This window comes from Lithobates pipiens, unplaced genomic scaffold, assembly GCF_037356315.1.
Source record: "Lithobates pipiens isolate NorthernLeopardFrog02 unplaced genomic scaffold, aLitPip1_a1.2 Scaffold_28, whole genome shotgun sequence".
NCBI classification, from domain to species: domain Eukaryota; kingdom Metazoa; phylum Chordata; class Amphibia; order Anura; family Ranidae; genus Lithobates; species Lithobates pipiens.
Genome location: NW_027507789.1, coordinates 103,217,714 through 103,240,340, shown reverse-complemented (window position 1 = coordinate 103,240,340; position 22,627 = coordinate 103,217,714). Strand labels below are relative to the sequence as shown.

At 50.1% G+C, this 22,627-nt stretch overlaps 1 long non-coding RNA gene across 1 annotated transcript; it reads left to right on the top strand.

Annotated features, from left to right (window-relative positions):
• Nucleotides 1-19,477: 19,477 nt before the first annotated feature.
• LOC143934879 (uncharacterized) lies at nt 19,478-20,171 on the top strand. Its single transcript, XR_013263408.1, has 3 exons — nt 19,478-19,572; nt 19,714-19,804; nt 19,965-20,171. It is a non-coding gene; the product is annotated as an uncharacterized LOC143934879 (long non-coding RNA).
• The last annotated feature ends 2,456 nt before the right edge of the window (nt 20,172-22,627 follow it).

Here is a 22,627-nt window from a genome sequence, read left to right as displayed (position 1 = left end):
TGAGGGTAATAGATTAACAGAAGCTTGATCCCTGGGTTTAAGGCATGCCCAATCTATGGCTTTACTTACGCTTGAGAGCCTACTTCAGGAAATTAAAGTCCCTAGCAGGAGTAGACTACCCATATTGCTAAGCCTAGTTTTGCTAGAAGGGCGAAAAGGAGGTCATGCACCGAGCCAAAACCTATTCGATCGGGTTTACATCTTTATACTTCATCCTCAGAACCTACTACTCCTCTGAACAGAACTCTCCAAGTTCTTACTAAACAGGGCGATTCATTATCCCCTTCCTCCAGTGTCCCATAACCCTACAGGGCTTCAACCCTAGGTAATGGTTCTGGCATCCCTGAATGTAAGGGGTCGAGGCTTTCTGACATGTGACGTCTGCAGCCAGAACTCCTGGCCCCTCCATGGAAAAGAAGGCTGAAATACAAAAGGTAATACATGTATTATTAATATCACAAATAAAAATATCAGATTGTGGGCACGGCACAATAGATTTAGACAGAAAGGACACAAGCATAGACAACAATGTTGTGTACCTGAGTGTGACTAGCAAAACCAATATATCAAATATGGGAAGAGACCCAAATCTGAACCTCAATTTAGACAAACAGTCCTCACAGTCTGGTTTTCTGATGTGCTGCCAAGATGTAAAAACATTAAGACACAAGCAACCCCTAAATGCTGCGTATTTCTATAGTGCAGCTAGCTAGGTCATAACTGATATATAAATACAGAAAGGACAGGAACCCCCTTTACTGTTGTGTTTTACTGATGTACAACAAAACAAGGCTATAAATATAAAGACAGAAAGACCCAAACTTCTACGTTGCGTATTTCTGACAAACCACCAAATACAGTTATAAGATCAATATGAACACCAACTCCCGTGTTATGCATTTCTGCTATGCCACAGGGTAAAATATGGAACACAAGACAATCCTTTCTGTCATGCACTTATGTAGTGTAGTTCAGATAGCACCAACACTGAGAAAGGACACAAGCAACCTGCAGCATTGTGTTTTCCTGAAGAGCAGTAAGGCAAGGCAATATGAAACAGAAAGCACCAACAAGCTTCAATCTTGAGTATTTCTGCTGTGCAACAACATAAAAACAGACACTGAGGGAAAAAAAAAAAAAGATGTCACCAGACTCAATGATGTGCATTCCTGCTGTGCAGCACAAAACCAGAAAGTACAGACCACCTTCACCGTTCTAATTTTCTGATCTGTAGCCAAACAAAGCAGTACCTTTAGGATATAAAGGACAGCAAACAAGCTTCGGTGCAGTGCATTTGTGATGTACAGCAATATAGCCCTTATGAGCAGAGATGTCACAAATCTCAATGTGTATTTCTGCTGTGCCACAAAAACATCCCAGCAAGGAAAAACCTTCACTACTGAGGTCTACTGGTGTGCAGCCAATGAGGAGTCATGGTCTATCCCTTTTTGAAATAACCAACAGGCGATTTATTTCATAGGCATAGCCTGGGCTGTAGATACTAAACCTTCACCACCAGTGAAGGAACAAATCCTAAAATGGTTGGACACCCTACTATAGTAGTGGTTGTCCTACCTTACCTCCAAAGACTGAGGAAACACTAGCCAGCTCATACCCAGGTGGGGCTGATTAGCAACTAGTCGCAATGAGCCCAGCCCTAGAGACCAATTTAAGACAGTCTCTAGAAGGGGTGGTTACCAATTTAGCCTGGGGGTAAATAGCTACTTGCAGGCTTCAAACAAACAATCATGTAGCTCTTGCATAGGTTTGCACAGAAAATCCTCAATTAAAAGGATATAGGAAGCGATCTATGGTGAAACGCCTTTAGATCTGCCACTGAGTGGATTGTAGCCCAAACCAATAGTGATGGACGAACGTTTCGCCCGGCGGTCGTTTCGCGGCGAATTTCCGACATTCGCGGTCCGCACGTTCGAACGCCTTTTTCCGTCGTTCGCCGCGGCGGACTTACGTGTTTAATGTATACAAGAACTTTAACCTTTGGTGACACGTTTATCATGTGATACAGGACAGCCAATTGAGACATGACAGCACATGGACACTTGTACATTCCCCCTAACCTATAAATACACCCGATCCGGTGGCCATTTTACATTCTTTCTTCTGTTACGATAGGGACAGGTTCCTGTGTGGAGTAGGGAGAGATAAACCACTAGCTATTTGGTACACAAAAGTTCTTTTCAGGACTGGTATAGGTGTTAGGTGTTGATAGGTTTGCTGTGCTGCTGATTCTTGCAGCAGCCTGAGTGTCTTTTGTTAGTTTAGAGAAAGGGAAAGGACGGTGTATGCTACAGGGACAGCCAGATTAGTCTTTCATCATCATCATCATCATCATCATCATTAGCTGTTACTATCAAGGTCCACAAAAGAGCTGTTCCAGTAACCACTAATCGTTCTCTTTTTTTGCCAATTTGTATAGGGACAGGAAGGAAGCAGTGTTGTCAGGCAGTGAGGGTAATTTTAAAGACTTGCTGTTATTATTAGTTCCACAAAGGTTCTTTTCAGGACTGGTATCAGTGGTACAGTAATAGGCTTGTACATGTATAATATTCTTTCTTCCAAATATAGAAAGGATATTATACTTGACTGCTGCCCTTCTGCTGCAGTCTGCTAAACATTCACAACTCACTTGTTCCACAAAAGTTCTTATAAGGACTGGTAACTTGGTATAGGGTGCTACGGTACATAGGCTTGAGTGCGGTACAGTCTGCTGTTCTGTAAGGACCGCTATCGGTCCACAATAGATAGGGTTGACGTGCACCACTGCTGACCGCTGCCCTATACTGCAGCAGTCCTTCAGCGGTATAGGGACTGACGTACAGTCTGCTAATCACTAACACACAACCTGCTTGTTCCACAAAAGTTCTTATAAGGACTGGTAACTTGGTATAGGGTGCTACGGTACATAGGCTTGAGTGCGGTACAGTCTGCTGTTCTGTAAGGACCGCTATCGGTCCACAATAGATAGGGTTGACGTGCACCACTGCTGACCGCTGCCCTATACTGCAGCAGTCCTTCAGCGGTATAGGGACTGACGTACAGTCTGCTAATCACTAACACACAACCTGCTTGTTCCACAAAAGTTCTTATAAGGACTGGTAACTTGGTATAGGGTGCTACGGTACATAGGCTTGAGTGCGGTACAGTCTGCTGTTCTGTAAGGACCGCTATCGGTCCACAATAGATAGGGTTGACGTGCACCACTGCTGACCGCTGCCCTATACTGCAGCAGTCCTTCAGCGGTATAGGGACTGACGTACAGTCTGCTAAACACTAATACACAACCTGCTTGGTCCACAAAAGTTCTTATAAGGACTGGTAACTTGGTATAGGGTGCTACGGTACATAGGCTTGAGTGCGGTACAGTCTGCTGTTCTGTAAGGACCGCTATCGGTCCACAATAGATAGGGTTGACGTGCACCACTGCTGACCGCTGCCCTATACTGCAGCAGTCCTTCAGCGGTATAGGGACTGACGTACAGTCTGCTAAACACTAATACACAACCTGCTTGGTCCACAAAAGTTCTTATAAGGACTGGTAACTTGGTATAGGGTGCTACGGTACATAGGCTTGAGTGCGGTACAGTCTGCTGTTCTGTAAGGACCGCTATCGGTCCACAATAGATAGGGTTGACGTGCACCACTGCTGACCGCTGCCCTATACTGCAGCAGTCCTTCAGCGGTATAGGGACTGACGTACAGTCTGCTAAACACTAATACACAACCTGCTTGGTCCACAAAAGTTCTTATAAGGACTGGTAACTTGGTATAGGGTGCTACGGTACATAGGCTTGAGTGCGGTACAGTCTGCTGTTCTGTAAGGACCGCTATCGGTCCACAATAGATAGGGTTGACGTGCACCACTGCTGACCGCTGCCCTATACTGCAGCAGTCCTTCAGCGGTATAGGGACTGACGTACAGTCTGCTAAACACTAATACACAACCTGCTTGGTCCACAAAAGTTCTTATAAGGACTGGTAACTTGGTATAGGGTGCTACGGTACATAGGCTTGAGTGCGGTACAGTCTGCTGTTCTGTAAGGACCGCTATCGGTCCACAATAGATAGGGTTGACGTGCACCACTGCTGACCGCTGCCCTATACTGCAGCAGTCCTTCAGCGGTATAGGGACTGACGTACAGTCTGCTAAACACTAATACACAACCTGCTTGGTCCACAAAAGTTCTTATAAGGACTGGTAACTTGGTATAGGGTGCTACGGTACATAGGCTTGAGTGCGGTACAGTCTGCTGTTCTGTAAGGACCGCTATCGGTCCACAATAGATAGGGTTGACGTGCACCACTGCTGACCGCTGCCCTATACTGCAGCAGTCCTTCAGCGGTATAGGGACTGACGTACAGTCTGCTAAACACTAATACACAACCTGCTTGGTCCACAAAAGTTCTTATAAGGACTGGTAACTTGGTATAGGGTGCTACGGTACATAGGCTTGAGTGCGGTACAGTCTGCTGTTCTGTAAGGACCGCTATCGGTCCACAATAGATAGGGTTGACGTGCACCACTGCTGACCGCTGCCCTATACTGCAGCAGTCCTTCAGCGGTATAGGGACTGACGTACAGTCTGCTAAACACTAATACACAACCTGCTTGGTCCACAAAAGTTCTTATAAGGACTGGTAACTTGGTATAGGGTGCTACGGTACATAGGCTTGAGTGCGGTACAGTCTGCTGTTCTGTAAGGACCGCTATCGGTCCACAATAGATAGGGTTGACGTGCACCACTGCTGACCGCTGCCCTATACTGCAGCAGTCCTTCAGCGGTATAGGGACTGACGTACAGTCTGCTAATCACTAACACACAACCTGCTTGTTCCACAAAAGTTCTTATAAGGACTGGTAACTTGGTATAGGGTGCTACGGTACATAGGCTTGAGTGCGGTACAGTCTGCTGTTCTGTAAGGACCGCTATCGGTCCACAATAGATAGGGTTGACGTGCACCACTGCTGACCGCTGCCCTATACTGCAGCAGTCCTTCAGCGGTATAGGGACTGACGTACAGTCTGCTAATCACTAACACACAACCTGCTTGTTCCACAAAAGTTCTTATAAGGACTGGTAACTTGGTATAGGGTGCTACGGTACATAGGCTTGAGTGCGGTACAGTCTGCTGTTCTGTAAGGACCGCTATCGGTCCACAATAGATAGGGTTGACGTGCACCACTGCTGACCGCTGCCCTATACTGCAGCAGTCCTTCAGCGGTATAGGGACTGACGTACAGTCTGCTAATCACTAACACACAACCTGCTTGTTCCACAAAAGTTCTTATAAGGACTGGTAACTTGGTATAGGGTGCTACGGTACATAGGCTTGAGTGCGGTACAGTCTGCTGTTCTGTAAGGACTGCTATCGGTCCACAATAGATAGGGTTGACGTGCACCACTGCTGACCGCTGCCCTATACTGCAGCAGTCCTTCAGCGGTATAGGGACTGACGTACAGTCTGCTAATCACTAACACACAACCTGCTTGTTCCACAAAAGTTCTTATAAGGACTGGTAACTTGGTATAGGGTGCTACGGTACATAGGCTTGAGTGCGGCACAGTCTGCTGTTCTGTAAGGACCGCTATCGGTCCACAATAGATAGGGTTGACGTGCACCACTGCTGACCGCTGCCCTATACTGCAGCAGTCCTTCATCGGTATAGGGACTAAGAGTTTTGTCACAGGGTCATTTAAAAAATGACAGGCAGAGGAAGAGGCAGGCCCTTCCGCAGGGGTGGTAGGGGTAGGGCAGGAGCAACAGGCTTGAGCCAAAGTGGGAAGTTGCAGAAGGTGCGTTCAATTACTTTAAAGGATGCACCAGACTTGGTTGAGTGGCTCGCTCAGCCTTACTCTTCTGCACCCTCCTCATCCTCTCGATCTGCACCCTCTTCTTCACTCTCTGCTATGTGCACCCCCAAAGACACTACCACCAACAACACGACCACCACCACCACCACCACATACCTTCCGCTTGAGTCACTGGAATTATTTTCCGATCCATATCAAGAGGACATTTCTGATGCGCAGCCACTCTTGGTATTGGATCAGGAAGAGGAGGTAGCAACAAGCGCTACTCAGCAGTCTGACGCCAGTACCCAGATCAGCCCAAGGAGGAGGTTGGTCCCCGGTGTTGCTGCCTACTCCGAGATCTCTACTTATAGCGGTGGGGAAGGTGACGTTGATGATGACGTGTCTAGTGATGTCACGTGGGTGCCCACAAGAGAGGAAGAGGAGGGGAGTTCAGAGGGAGATATGGACCAGCAGATAGGGAGGAGAAGCAGCAATGACTTACATTGCACAGCAGGGACAAAGCAGACTGCAAATGTATCAGGAGCGAGTCATCGACCATGTACGGTCACATCTGGCGCTCCCAGGACACCGGCACATGGCTCCGCAGTGTGGGCTTTTTTTAACGTGTCCGCTGCTGACAATAGCGTTGCCATCTGCAATCTTTGCAGTCAACGCGTTAGTCGCGGTAAGCCCAATACTCACCTAGGGACGACCGCCTTAAGAAGGCACATGAGCAGCCATCACCGAGCCCAGTGGGAGCAACGGAACACACAAAGCCACACTGCAGGCTCTCACCGTCCAGCCTCGTCTTCTACTTCTCCTTCTCCTCTCTCCTCACAATTGTCCTCCACTCCACCTTCCATCACGCCAAGCTCACATTTTTCTGCAAAAAGGCAGGCTTCCGTGGGCCTAATGTTTGAGCGTAAAAAAATGATGACGCCGGATAACCCTCTTGCCCAACGGTTGGCGGCTGGCTTGTCAGAACTCATAGCCCGCCAACTACTGCCATATAAACTGGTGGACTCGGAGGCCTTTCGCAAATTTGTGGCCATTGGAACACCACAATGGAAGGTCCCAGGAAGGAAGTATTTCTCAGAGAAGGGCATCCCAGAGCTATATGGCCATGTTCAGCGGCAAGTGAATGTATCTCTGGCACACAGTGTCGGTGCCAAGATACATCTGACCACAGACACGTGGTCTAGCAAACACGGGCAGGGAAGGTATATCAGTTTTACTGCCCACTGGGTGAACCTTCTGACGGCCGTCAAGCATGTAACCCGTGGCACCCGTGTAGATTTGGTTTTACCGCCACGGATTGCATGCAGGCCTGACTCTTCTTCTCCTCCTCCTACTCCATCCTCCTCCCTCTCCTCCTCAGCTGCCTCCTCCTTTTCCGCTGCTAGCGTCTCTTCCACTGCACCGCCCAAGCTCCCCAGAACCTATTCCACATGCCAGGTGAGACGTTGCCATGCCGTGCTGCGTCTGTTGTGCCTGGAAGCAAAGAGCCACACTGGCCCGGCACTCCTTTCAGCTTTGCGTTCACAGGCAGATGAGTGGCTAACACCGCTCAATTTGACAGTTGGTAAAGTGGTGTGTGACAACGGTGCCAATCTGCTTAGCGCATTGAAACAGGGCAAAATCACGCACGTGCCGTGCATGGCACACGTCTTAAACTTGGTCGTGCAGCGATTCCTTGTCAAATACCCTGGGGTCCAGGACATCTTGCGGCAGGCAAGGAAAATCTCGGCCCATTTCAGAAGATCTTACACGGCCATGGCTCGCCTTGCTGACATTCAGCGGCGACACCATCTGCCGGTCAGACGTCTTATTTGCGATTGCCCGACGCGATGGAACTCAACCTTCTATATGCTTGATAGGCTGCTCCAGCAGAAACGTGCAGTTAACGTCTACCTGTATGAACTCTGCGAAAGAAACGGTTCTGGGGAGCTGGGTTTTTTTTCACCGCGCCAGTGGCTGCTCATGCGCGACACATGCAGACTTCTGCGGCCATTTGAGGAGATCACCAAACTGGTCAGTCGCAGCCATGGCGCCATCAGTGACATGGTACCTTATGCCTTCTTTCTGGAGCGTGCATTGCGTCGTGTCATTGATCAGGCTGTGGAGGAGCAGGAGCGGGAAGATGAGGAAGTCGCAATGCTGGATGAATTCCCAGGGGGGGCTACTCTATCTGAGACAAGTCAACAACAGGAGTCTGATGAGGAGTCAGAGGAGGATGGTGCCGGGGCGGATGAGCAGGAGCAAGAAGAGCATGCTTTAAACCTTTCTGGGATCCCTGTTGTGCGAGGATGGGGAGAGGAGAATGAAGAGGACGACATTATCCTGGATGATGAGCAGGAGCCAGGCCACCACACCGCTTCCACTTTAGTGCAAATGGGGGCCTTCATGCTCCAGTGTTTTAATAGGGACCCCCGTATAAAAAGCATGAGGGTCAAGGACCAGTACTGGGTGGCAACGTACTTAGACCCCCGGTACAAACACAAAATGGCGGAAATGTTACCGCCGTCGCAGAGGGCTGTCAGAATGCAGCACTTCCAGGCCTTGCTTCGAGAAATGCTGCATTCTGCTTTTGCGTGCGCTGGCAGAGGAGCAATTCCCACTCCCAGAGAAGGATTTGCGGGTACCAATCCAACAGCGCCTGCAAGAAGAGGCCGGTTTGAAGATGTGTTGGTGACTTCGGATATGAGGTCATTCTTTCAGCCGACCCATCGACAGGTGTCATCCGGATCCAGCATCAGGGAACGCCTAGACCGTCAGGTGTCCGACTACATTGGGTTAACGGCCGATGTGGACGCTCTGAGGAGTGATGAACCCCTAGACTACTGGGTGGGCAGGCTTGACCTCTGGCCAGAGCTTGCCCAATTTGCAATCGAACTGTTGGCTTGCCCCTCATCCAGTGTCCTGTCCGAAAGGACGTTCAGCGCAGCAGGGGGGATTGTGACCGATAAGCGTACTCGCCTAGCTCACCACAGTGTTAACTACCTCACATTTCTAAAAATGAATGAGGCATGGATCTCGGAGGAATTCAACACATGTGACCAGTAGACCATGTATATGTCTATAAACTATTTTTTTAATCAAGCACACAGACCTTCTTAATTCATTTGGCTCACTTCCTTGACCCAAAAAAGCACACCGTACTATATGCCCCTACCCTCCTCTTTGAAGAGGTTGAGCGGTGTCATATTTCTACTGGGGCTGCTTATGATATCCCTGTGCTGTGCTGACTTCCTCCTGGGGGTTCTTATTATGAAGGGATCACACTATCCCTGTGCTGTGCTGACTTCCTCCTGGGGGTTCTTATTATGAGGGGATCACACCATCCCTGTGCTGTGCTGACTTCCTCCTGGGGCTGCTTACGGTGCTGCTGTCAGTGCTGTATGTCACGGTGCTGCTGTCAGCGCTGTATGTCACGGTGCTGCTGTCAGCGCTGTATGTCACGGTGCTGCTGTCAGCGCTGTATGTCACGGTGCTGCTGTCAGCGCTGTATGTCACGGTGCTGCTGTCAGCGCTGTATGTCACGGTGCTGCTGTCAGCGCTGTATGTCACGGTGCTGCTGTCAGCGCTGTATGTCACGGTGCTGCTGTCAGCGCTGTATGTCACGGTGCTGCTGTCAGCGCTGTATGTCACGGTGCTGCTGTCAGCGCTCTGTATTACGGTGCTGCTGTCAGATGCCTCTATCACGGTGCATGTGTCATTCCGGTATGTCACGCTGCTGGTGATCATCTCCTGCACCCTCTTCTTTGCCTACCCTGGTCCCTGACCTTCCCTCTCCTCCATTGCCTTCATTAGCTCCATAGTCCTGAATTGTTAGAACAATTTCCCAAATAAAATAAAAATGCTTGTAGTTATCGATCCCAAATTCACCTCATACATGTATTATGTCATTGTCCAGATGGTGGGACTACGTTTTACCCCCTAATAATTACCACGTGGCCGCAAATTCGACATGAAGGTTTGCAAAGTTCGCCTCCCATTGAAGTCAATGGGGCCCGCGGCGAACGTTCGGTTTCGCGAACGTTTGGGTCCGTTCGCATTTCGCTTTCGCGAAACGTCCCGTCGGAAGTTCGTCCATCACTACAAACCAACAAAAAAGGTTTTTCTTACCTCCTACACTATAATATAACCACAGTATAAAGGTGGAGTGGGTGGTTGGAGCTTATGAAAGTTACCTATAGCAAGCAACCTCCAAAAGGAGGATCTGTCACAAGGGAACCCCTACTGTGCCACACAGAAGCTTGTTCCCTGCCCATCACTGAATGTTAGGTCAGCTTTTAAGCATCCTGAAGCAACTTCAGATTCCTAGCAGCTGGGCTAATAGGGCCGGTAACCTAGTGCACCTGTTGAACAGGGGAGCTTCTGAATCCACCAACCACTGCCCAATTAATAACTTGTTCAGTGGTATACCTGGCCTGATAACCACAGTGTCTCTGCTGTAAGAGGGAGCTGTGGCTGGTGGTTTTAGCAGTAGCGTCTGGGCTATTTGTATCCGGACCCCAGGTTCTGCACTGCACCAGTCAGTATATACATGGGGAAGGGGAGCAATGGCCTACCTACCTCTTTCCCATCTGAGGTGGTTTAGGCACACTCATTCCTCTGCACCACCTGTCCGCCATACATCATCTCTGATGTAAGAGGGAGCTACGGCTGGTATTTATAGCAGAAGCTTCAGGGCTATTTGAATCCAGACCCCAGGGGAGATTATCTCAAATGCCCAGAAACCCTGTGGCTGGAATTGGGGATTTTGCAGCTAAATTCCCAAGGCAAAGGAAAGTACTCACCGTTGTCGTCTTCCCCTTTTGCCACAGCCAGCGGGCTTGCTTTTCTATCCTTATGGTCCACACGCAAGGAGGATAGCCGCCAAAGTACCCCCCCAACTTCTGTCCCCATAGGGAGGTGCAAGGTTAGGCTGTGTCCTGCACTGTACCAGTCAGTATATACACATGGGGGGGCGGAGGCAATGCCTTCCGTTCCTCATTACCATCTGAGGGGGTTAAGGCAGACATCCACCGTAGTGAACTGGTGCCTCCTCGCTCTAGCGAAAGGAGGATGTGGGCGCCTGCTCCTGCTGACTCTCAGCCTTCCCTCCTGGGTAATAACGCAGCCGCCATTTTCCCGAAGTTTGAAAATGACGCGAGTGCTTGTCGCCGCTCCCTCTCCAGCCGCCCACATGAGCTACCAGGGGCCTAGGAGTCGGGGACACGATCCCCCTGGAAAGAACCGATGACCAGCACCCCCGTCTGAACAGCCACCTGGACAGGTAAGGAGGGGAGACAAGATAATGGCCCCTGAAGTTCTGGATACACCACTGTACCCAGGGTCCTTCGGCTCTCGGGGGGGGGCTCTTCCAATTTCTGCTGCCCCCCCTGAGGAAAAGATAGGGGAACCCCCCAGGAAGGATAAGAATATCCTACCAGACCCAGAGGCTTCCCAAGCTTGTGGTCCGGCTCCCAGGGGGAGACCACCAGCCGCAGGCTTCGGGTCATTTGGAAAAAAACAAACAGTTGCGCTGTGTAGGGAACAACACAATCAAAAACTGAGGATCAAGGGGAAGGGTGGGGACTTAAAACAGCTGTCGATTGATTGTGTTTCCTGTAGGGAGGAGCCTCTCATCTCTCAGGTGTGCCTTCCTGGAAGAGGACTTGAGAAAAATAATTACAACACCCACTATTTTAATCTGTAGGGCCTTTGCTTTAAAAAATATATAATGTTTGGGGTTTCAAAGTAATTTTCTTGCAAAAAAAAAGAAAAATATTTCATGTAAACAAAAAGTGTCAGAAAGGTCTTTGTCTTCAAGTGGTTAGAAGAGTGGGTGATGTGTGCACATAAGCTTCTAAATGTTGTGCATAAAATGCCAGGACAGTTCAAACCCCCCCAAATGACCCCTTTTTGGAAAGTAGACACCCCAAGCCTTTTACTGATAGGCATGTTGAGTCTAAGCTTGGACAAGTTGCGCAAATATAAATTGTGAAAATGTGTGTGTAAAAACACCCTTGAAATAATTAATGTTATTTTATAAAAATCGTGATAAAAATGCAAAAAGTTCAAAAAAAGAAACAAGTAAAGATGGGTCATAAATGTTGCATGTGAAATAATGACATTAAAAAAGCTTCTGAAACACAAGTGTATATGAAAATGTGTGTACATTATGATAAAACCTAATGGTATATCAGATATTGCACATCGATCCTTGCGGATGTGCAAAACAAGCAGCTTCTTACCAGATCTGATGCACTCCTAATTACGGGAATCATTCTCGCAAGAGTGACTGAAGGAATCAGCTTCTGGTCTCCAGCTCTTCAGCAATCTGCATGCACACCTGCCTGTGTTTTTCCTCAATCACGGGTAGGGATAAGCTTCGTGTTCGTGCCCGTTAGGCGAATTTTGAACGTTATGGGCTGTTTGCGCCAAATTCGTGTGGCGCTCACGGCCCACAATGCACTGCGCCATCACAGTGCATTGCTGGCTCATGATTGGCCAAGCATGCACTGTGACCCCGCATGCTTGGCCAATCACAGCGCCGGCAGTGAGGAGAGCCATGATTGGCCAATCATAGCTCAGGCTGTGTAGTACACGCCCCACACTATATAAGGCCGCCAGCGCGGCGGCCTTGTGTAGTGTGTTGGCGTCTGTAGGAGTTAGTGGGTGTTCTGTGTACCTTCAACACAGTATACACCGATTGTTATCAGCCGATTTTTCGTTCTTGCTCTTCTGTAGTGGTTGTTGTCTGTGTGCCCTGACCGCAGTATACACCGCTATATCCACCTATATAGCTAGCTATATTTCTCTTTTTTAATAGAGCTTGAAGTCAGTTGTAGGAGATTGTGCGTGCTGTCTGCGTGCCCTGAATCCAGTATACACCGCTATATCCACCTATATAGCTAACTATCTTGCTCTTTTTTAATAGAGCTTGCAGTCAGTTGTAGGAGATTGTGCGTGCTGTCTGCGTGCCCTGAACCCAGTATACACCGGTATATCCACCTATATAGCTAGCTATCTTGCTCGTTTTAAATAGAGCTTGCAGTCAGTTGTAGGAGATTGTGCGTGCTGTCTGCATGCTCTGAACCCAGTATACACCGCTATATCCACCTATATAGCTAGCTATCTTGCTCGTTTTAAATAGAGCTTGCAGTCAGTTGTAGGAGATTGTGCGTGCTGTCTGCATGCTCTGAACCCAGTATACACCGCTATATCCACCTATATAGCTAGCCATCTTGCTCATTTTAAATAGAGCTTGCAGTCAGTTGTAGGAGATTGAGCGTGCTGTCTGCATGCTCTGAACCCAGTATACACCGCTATATCCACCTATATAGCTAGCTATCTTGCTCGTTTTAAATAGAGCTTGCAGGCAGTTATAGGAGATTGTGCGTGCTGTCTGCGTGCTCTGAACCCAGTATACACCGCTATATCCATCTATATAGCTAGCTATCTTGCTCGTTTTAAATAGAGCTTGCAGTCAGTTGTAGGAGATTGTGCATGCTTTCTGCTTGCCCTGAACCCAGTATACACCGCTATATCCACCTATATAGCTAACTATCTTGCTCTTTTTTAATAGAGCTTGCAGTCAGTTGTAGGAGATTGTGCGTGCTGTCTGCGTGCCCTGAACCCAGTATACACCGCTATATCCACCTATATAGCTAACTATCTTGCTCTTTTTAAATAGAGCTTGCAGTCAGTGTTAGGAGCTTGTGCGTGCTGGCTGCGTGCTCTGATCTGTCCTGGGACTGTGAGAGCTTCCAGAGAGGTGGAGGAGGAGAGGGAGCTGATGGCGTCGGCCAGCCCAGGTCCGGGGCCCTCTTCCCGGCCTGGGCCCACGGTTCATCCCCCTGGAGTGAAAGACCTCTCCAGGGAGGAGAGATTATTCCTGCAAATGCAGTTTGAGCTGCTGGATTGGACCCGGGCCCAGCTGGGAGAGGACCCGGGGAGGATACAGAAGCGCCGGACAAGGGTGAAAGTCCTTATACAGAAGGCCACGTTGGCCTACGTGCTGAAGTCCGAGAGACTGGCGGACCTGCGGAATCGCAGAGACCGCTCAGCCAGTAGTAGAAGAGGGGAATACCGGGAGGCTTTTGAGGGCCTGAAACATGAATGCAGGGACCTGTGGCGGTTGCTGGACGGTCTCTGCGAACGCGATGTCGGTGAGAGAGGCTTCCTCTCTGAAGTAAAAAAGGAGCTCCTGAGGGCGAGCCAGGAGGGATCCCAGGCGGCCAGGAGAAGGGGCTCTTCCCAGAAAGTGTTGCTGGAATCGGAGGAGAAGCTGCGAACCCCGGTGGAGGAAGTAGCCTCAATGGGTGAGGAAGACCAGCGCCCCGAGGTGGAGACCAGCCGCGTGAGCGTGGCCCCCGGAGCCGTAAGTGCGGAGGGTCCCCAGATCCCTGTTGTCTCACCTTCTCAGCCAGAGGCTGTGGAGCAGATAGATCCGGGTAGGGTACCCCATGATGCACAGGGAAGCTCCTGGGGAGAGGCAAGTCGGATGGAACAGCATGGAAGGAAGCTGGTGGTGGTCCTTGCTAGGGGCCACCCGAAGTAGAGTTGCCGCCTCATCCCTTTAAACCCGAACACATATGAATTACACAGGTTTTGAGGCAAATTTCATGCAGATAAGGCACCAAGTGAGTTTAATTATCACCTTAATCAGCCACAGAAACTGTGTAATTAATATGTGTTCGGTTTTAAAGGGATGAGGTGGCAACCCTAACCCGAAGGGACCTGTGAAGACCGGCGGCCAGAGGTTGGTGGACGGTGATGCTATGCGGGCCGCCCCAGTGGCCCCGGTCGAGCTCGCAGCATCCGGGACAGTGCGAGGGGTGCCGGCCGTAATGGTGGCCCCCGCCGCGGCCGCATGTGGTGAGGGGGAGGTGCCGGCAAGCACGGACCATGTTCGGGAAAAACATCTTGGACAAACATCCTCTGCAGACACCAGGGAGGGTGGGGGCGGGGAGATGGATGTGTCACTTCCTGTTTCCGGAGGTGGGGCCGGAAGTGACCTCCGTGAACTGGAAGTACCCCCTGCGGTGACCCCGGAGGTTGTGAAAAAATGTACTGAGGAGGAGGGGACACCCCGGGCCTCGGTGACCAAGTCTCCTGCTCCTCTGGGTCAGGTAGGGGCTTTGGGGGTCTCGGGGGCTCCTCTGGTGGCTACTGCCATGGGTACCCCGGAATGCTCCAGTGGAGCTTTACCTGGTGGACAGACAAGTTGGGGGGAGTCCCCTATGGGGGAACTAAGGGGGGAGTGCCCAGCCCTGGATTTCATCAGGGAGCTGGAGGGGACCCAACAGCAGGAGCAGGATATGGCACAGGGGATGGAAGTGGGTTCCTCTCAAGCCCCCGCTGCTGTGGGGGGTGTGGCTACGTCCCCATCTATGGAGGTGGTTGAGAACAAGTCACCTGTTGGGGGGGATAGAGGGTGGGAGTGGGGGTGTGTGTGCTGCTCCGTCAGAGCCCATGGGCTCGTCTCAGCAGGGGTCTGGCCCTTCCCCCACAGTCCCGAATACCATCTTGGGCATGCAGGAAGAGGCAAACCTCTTAGGTGCCCTGAAAGCTGGGCGCTCATTTGCCCAGGTGGCAGGTTCCTCTGGGCCCCCTGTATGGCCAGTTTGGTGCCCAGAACTTCAGGGCCCCCCCTGAGGAACAGCTCCAGGGGGCACAGGCGTGGTCAAGGGGTACGGGGGGTCCGGAGAGGCGCAGGCAGAATGTGGTGCAGCTCAGGTGGGAGGGGACGACCGCGTGTCCCAGTAGGGGTCAAGTAATTGACTACCTGCTGGGATTACGCTTCAAGGTTTCTGACTTGTTCGCGGTCATACATCCTGCGAACAGCAAGGAGTTCGATGTGAGCTTTGTCTCCGTGGTCTCTATGGAACTTTTCCTGACCCTGTCAGGAAGTCAGATCCGTGGAAAGGTTTCCATGTAGTACCTCTCTCGAGGCAGGAGGAGATAAAAAATTTGTATGGGCAGCTCCAGACAGGGTTGAGGAAGAATTTGGATGAGCGCGGGGTCTGGACAGGTGCTTGGTTGGTTAGGATCCAGCTCAAGCGCCACAACAACACCGTGGCGCATGTACCCGGGAGTGCGTTTATAGGGAGAGACCGGATCCTGGTCTTCTACCCTAGCCAGCCCTGTCGCTGTTTCAAATGTGGCAGTCCCACGCACCTTAGCGCGGACTGCACTATGCCTCGCTGCGTGAGGTGTAATGGTTTCGGCCACTCACCTGAGGGTTGCAGACTTATAGTCTGCAACCTCTGTGGGGAAATGGGGCACCCCTTCAGCCGTTGCCCCAAAGCTTTTAGGGGGTGCCAGACTGAGGAGAGTGCTCCAGGCCCGGAGGGTGGGCGGGTCCCTAGACAAAGTGGGGGCCCCAATCCTTCTGGGTCACAGAATGAGGGTGCCCCCCTCCCTCAAAGGGTCAGACCCCCCAGGCGTGAGCAGGGGGCGGGTACTGCAGGGGTGGGTATGTCAGCAGGTTCCCCGGCCCCGTTCCGGTTCTGTGCCCGATGGGGCGACGGTAGGAAATCCAGCAGAGGTTCAGGCTAAACCAAAAAAGCCCTCTGTCAAGAAGCATCCTCCCCCCCTCCCCCAGTTCCCCGGCCCCCCTTTCCCCTCCCCCCCTTGTTTCCCCTCTCCCTGCCTCCCCTTCCCGTCCCCGCCACCTTCCCTTTCCCCCCTTCTTCTCCTTCCCCGTCCACCTCTCCCCCCCCAGATGTACCATGTCTGCCTCCAGATCCGGCGGCCCTTCTCATGCCTCCTCCCGCCTCCACGGAGGTGGTGGGTGGTCGGTGGGTTGGCCTGGAGGGTGGTATCCCAATGGACACCTCTGAGGTGGGTAAGGGGGTGAATAAGCGCCCCAAGGAGGTGTCTAGTGGGAGGTCGGACGGTGAGAGTGGGAGAGAGCCCCCCAAGTCGGGCTGGGTTAAGAAAAAGACAAAAAAACGGAAGAGGAAGGGCCTGGGGAAGGAGGGTGGCGAGGACCCTCAGCCCAGCACCAGTCTGGGGGCGGGTGGGGGATCCTCGCTCGCCCTCTGGAACCGTTTTGGGGTCCTATCCTCCAATTCCGAGGAGGATTAACTTGGGTTTGTAATATAGAGAGGAACGTAAACTTTAATAACTAAGGATGATGGTACCCGCTCCAATACGCCTTGCGACGATTAATGTTGCAAGTGTGCGTTCTGCGGCGGCTAGATTTTCAGCCTTTGATTTTCTCGGCCGCGTTGAAGCCAACATTTTGTTTTTGCAAGAGACCTGGCTGGCAACTGTGGCAGAGATGCACCTAGCAAAGAGGGAGTGGAGACATGGGCCCTCCCTCTGGTCTCTTGCGGCTGAGCCCTGCAGTGGTGTTGTGGCCCTTTTTAAGACCGGTTCGGTGGCTTGTCGACGAGTGATTGAATTAGAAATCGGTAGGTGTTTGATTGTGGATGCAGTCGTGAGAGGGGAATTTCTCCGCCTCATAAATTTCTATGGTCCCCAGTCAAGGAGAGGGAGGAAGGACCTTCTTGCGCTGCTGAAACCATACCTGTTTACATCCCAGCAGGTGGTCTTTGGTGGTGACTTTAACCTAGTCACCAGGTCAAAGGACCGGGCAGGCACCTCGGGCCCTCTGAAATATGATAGTATCTTTTTGAATCGCATAGTGAGGGAGGGCAGGTTGGTGGATGTGCACGTTCACAACTTCCCTAACCTCACTGGTTTCACATACTCCAGAGGTAGTAGTAAGAGTAGACTAGATAAGTTTTTTTGAAGGGGGACTCGTCCTTTGCGGCTCCTGTGCTGCATGCGGTCGAGTTTTCCAATCACTGTATGGTGTCGGTCACTCTGAATGTGGCAGACACCCCTCAGAAGGGTAGGGCCTGTGGCGACTAAATGGGTCGCTACTTGAGGACCCTGAAGTCAGGTCGGCCTATGAAGACTGTTTATGGAACAAGCTTCGCTCCTTGAGAGTGGCTGCTCTCGCCAGGAATGGTGGGAAGTAATGAAGAAGAGGTCGGAAGGCTTCTTCCGTGAAGTCTCTGGTCGTCGGGCAGCTTCCCGGTACCAGGCCTACCAGAAGTTGCGCAGGCAGCTTGACCGCTTGGTTTCTGATGGTGGCCCTCAGGATCAGATTTCAGATCTGAAGCTTCAGATGAAGGAGTGTCAGTATGACCGTCTCACCTCCCTGCTGCTTGAGAGGGATTACGGGAAGTTCACCAACCCGGACCCCTAAAAGAGCTGTGGTGACGCGGTGAGTGGGAAGGTCATACACAGACTGAGGGATCCCTCGGGTTCTTTGGTGAGGTCCAGGCCGGGAATCCTGGGGATCATCAGAGCCCATTTTTCGGACCTCCTGAAGAAGAAGCCTTTGGACCTGGGAAGTCCAAGAAATTTCTTGATGAGACTCCACTTGAGGTGGAGTCTGACCCCCTTGGCTCTTTGACAGAGGATATCTCTGTGGCCGAAGTTGAACAGGCCATAGACTCTTTGTCTCTAAAGAAGTCGCCGGGACCCGATGGGTTCATGGCGGAGTTCTACAGGACCTTTAAGGGCCTCTTGGCTCCTTGTCTGAGGGAAGTGTTCAACGAGTGTCCAACAATTCATAAATATATTAAGCCTTTTCCTCAGCTTACTTACCGCAGATCCCAGTCCATGAGAGACCGATTAGTTACAAGTCATTTCAACACTCATCGACCTGTAAAACCCAATCGCACCGGCACCTACCCATGCGGCCACTGCGATATTTGTCCTTTCATTTCAGGATCACCACAAGTCACACTGCCTAATGGTTCTACTCGCACCATTAGGTATAATGTGACCTGCAAAACTGTGGGGATTGTCTATATTGCCAGTTGCCCTTGTGGTTGTTTTTACATTGGAAAGACCAAACGCCCATTTTATAAAAGAATCAGAGACCACATGTTGCCTTTATCTAAACGATTATGCACTACAGCATTAAACAGACATATAGGCCACTCTCATAATTTTGACTCCAACGGTGTGTATTTCTCGGCTCTGGAACATGTACCCATCCATGCTCGGGGAGGCGAGATCGACACGCGTTTACTTCAATTGGAAACTCAATGGATATATACCTTAGAAGCTACTAATTATCCAGGCTTAAATGAATACATTACATATAAGCATTTTCTGTAATTATTCTTACATTATTCAACAACTAGTATGTTCAATCTTTATCCCATAGAATTTTCTGTGGGGTGCCCGAGCTGTGGAAATAGGGCCACCCACTTTCCGCCAAATCGTCAGTTTCTATACTTAATAATTTTTTCTTTCCCTTCTATTTTTCTTTTTTCCCATTTTTTTTTCCATTTTTCGTGCTGCTGTTCCAATTTCTCCTCTTTTTGCATATTTTCTCACAATCTGTTTTGGCTTCTCTTATACTCCAGACCAATTCTTTCAAACTGCCTCATTTAGAGCTTGAACGGTGTAACCCCGGAGCTATTTGCCATATGGTGTGTTTATGCTGTTACCTGATATATACAGCAACAACTGAGTCTGCATCTTTTTCATGCTTTTGGTAAGCATTAACTATTTTAGTTGATTAAAAACCATCTTTGAGCACACTGCTCAGTTAATTCCCCCTTTTCTGCTTATCTTAAGGTTTTTTTCTATACTTGAACATTACCCTTTTGTTTTTTTTCTCCAATTACCTTATTACAACTCAGATCACCTTACGGGCTTCAAAAACATTTCTAAGGATTTCCCTCTGTGCAATCTCCAGTTTTCCATATGTGATACACCTCATACTCTATTAGTACAGGTATGACTTGAATCTACCCTCTATTGAAATGGACTCTTTAACCCTTTAGTTAACTAATTACCCCTATGGAAGCTTTTTTAAGCTCCTTGTGAACTTTGTACGATATCAGATCTGTTTGTCCGCTTAAATTGTCTCCTGCAGTCACCTTTCTGGCGGTCCGGATGATTGGCTCGCTCCCCAAATTCTGAGTGGGGTCTTCTCTTTAGGGATTAGGCGAATTTGTTTGAGATTGGTAGGTATTACTTTGCACATACCTTCTAATGAGACATATACATTTTCTTGTCTCGTTTTGTTTTGACTAATTTTTTGAGACAGGTGGGCTATGATGGGGATTTGGGCTGTGTTCTTTCCACATGACCGGCTCCATTAATTTTGTTTTTTTCTATTCACAGAGAATTTTCTCATTTGTATTTTAAACAAAATAATTTCTCTTCCACCAATTATTGGCTCCCCTGAAGAAGCCTAACAATAGGCGAAACATGTCGGGAATTTTCCATCTGAACTGCCAAGAATATGGTTATTTTAACTAAATTGATGGATTGTGTACACTGTTTTGTATAAAAATCAATATCTGTAGTTTTGTGAACTTTGATCTTATTGTACCCCTTTGATCGTTTTTACTATACTTAATAAAATATTCTTTTTTAACTAAAAATTTATATTTCTCTCACCAACATTAGCACCGTAACAGTCCCACTTACCTCTTTCCGTTTTCCCATCAACGAGTGTTTGGCATCTGGCCTGCTTTCTCCCTCGATGAGAAGGTCGGCCTTGATCCTTCTGTCAAAGGGGAAAGATCCGTCCCTGGTGGAGAATTGGCGCCCTATCGCCCTTCTCTCCACGGATAGAAAGATCCTGGCGAAGATACTGTTTGTGCGTATGTCTGCAGTCGCGGGCAAGCTACTGTCTGTTTCCCAGCACTGCACGGTTCCTGGCCGCAGCACCTTTAGTGCTGTCCTCAACGTCTGGGAGGCCGTGGAAAGGTGCAGGGCAACGGGTGATGGGCGGTATCTGTTGGCATTGGACCAGGCGAAAGCTTTTGGCCGGGTGAACCATGAGTATCTCTGGCTTCTCCTGGGGAGATACGGTCTGCCTGATCAATTCATCGATTGGCTCAGAGTTTTGTACAGGGGGGCTGAGAGCTTCCCTCTTGTCAATGGTTGGGTGGGTCCTACCTTTCCGGTGGACTCTGGTGTTAGACAGGGCTGCCCGCTGAGTCCCCTGCTCTACGTCTTTGCGGTTGACCCCTTCGTAAGGAGGCTAGATTGCGGACGCCTGAGGGGGGTCCAGGCGGAGCCCTGCAGTGGCCCAGACGAGGGGGTAATGGTGGTGGCCTATGCGGACGACGTCTCGGTAGTGGTGGCTAGCCGAAAGGAGGCCCAGTTTGTGGAAACACAGATTGGAGATTACTCCGAGGCGTCCGGTTCGCTGGTCAACTGGACTAAGAGTGAAGTTCTCTGGTTGGGGAGGGAGGGTGAGCAGTTTGCCCTCCTGGACGTGTTCCCCACGCCCTGGCCAGAAATTAGAATTCTGGGCATTCTTTTTGGCCATGGTGACTATCCCAAACTAAACTGGGAGCGCAGGCTGGTGAGTGCCACCCAAAAGGTTAATGCCTGGAAGGGCTGGAAGCTGTCACTGAGGGAAAGGGTGAGCTTGGTCAAAACCTATTTGCTTCCCGAATTCCTCTTTGTCAGCTACGTTTGTCTTCTGCCAAGGTCGCTCTATGCGCGGATCTGCGGTCTGTTCTTCCTGCTTTTGTGGGGAAACAGGCTGAATCTGATAAAGAGGGAGGTGACGTACCGACAGAGGAGGCAGGGTGGGTTGGACATGATTAATCCCACGGTTTTCTTTACCGTGGTGTTTCTTAAGTTCAACCTACAATCAATTTTTCAGGACGAACCCTCCCTGTGGGAGCGCTCATGTAAGAACTGGTTTCTGGTTTTCCCGAGTGGGTGGGAGGGGGGTGGTCGCCCCGGTGATCTACAGAGATCCCATGGGTACCTCCCCGCCTATGTTCCAACTGCCCTAAGGGTACTGAGGCGGTGGAGGATAACGGCCCTGGAGGTGGGCTCGTTGGGTCGGCGCGAGCTGTACCTACGGGTCATGACCTCGGACTTCTTGAGACCACTAGCCTTAAGGGATTGTCCTGACAGGGTTCTCAGGGAGGGATTAGCCCTTCTGAATTCCAAGAGAATTCCGGCCAAGTTCTGGGATCTTGCATGGAGGGCTTTCCACGGACGGCTCTATGTGAGGTCAAACTTAAAGTACCGGAGTCTTGAGGACAGGGGCTGTGCTCGTCTCGAGTGTGGAGGGGCACTGGAGACCATGGACCACTTTTTGGTTGAGTGCCCTTTCAACTTGGAGGTTCTAGGGGAGGTTGGGGATGCCATTGGCTATCCCCATCTCCGGGCCCTAACCTATTATGAGAGGATGTATGGCGACTTCAGGGCCCGGAGGGGTCATGAGTTATCGTCACTGTTTTTAGTTAGTATAGTTAGCCTTTATTACACCTGGCACGCGCGGTGCTTAGTGTCCACTAGGGGCAAGTTCCTGCCCGTGCATGAGGTGACGGGTGATATCTTTCGGGAGTTGGTGAAGGTGAGGTATCTTGAGGGAGAAAGAACGGGCAGGGAAAGGTGTGCCAGATTGTGGAGAGGCTTTTCTTTCCGGCCACCTTGATGATTCTCCCCCCTTCCTTTTCCCTAGGTGGTGGGTCTGTCTGTCCTGTGCCCCACGTTTAGTCTTTTGGGCAATCTAATTTTAAAAGCATGGTAGGCACTGATGGTTTCGTTACGTTCCTGTCTATAAGGGGTGTGTAGTGTATATAGATACAGTGGTGTGAAAAAGTGTTTGCCCCCTTCCTCATTTCCTGTTCCTTTGCATGTTTGTCACACTTAAGTGTTTCGGAACATCAAACCAATTTAAACAATAGTCAAGGACAACACAAGTAAACACAAAATGCAATTTGTAAATGAAGGTGTTTATTATTAAAGGGGAAAAAAAATCCAAACCATCATGGCCCTGTGTGAAAAAGTGATTGCCCCCCTTGTTAAAA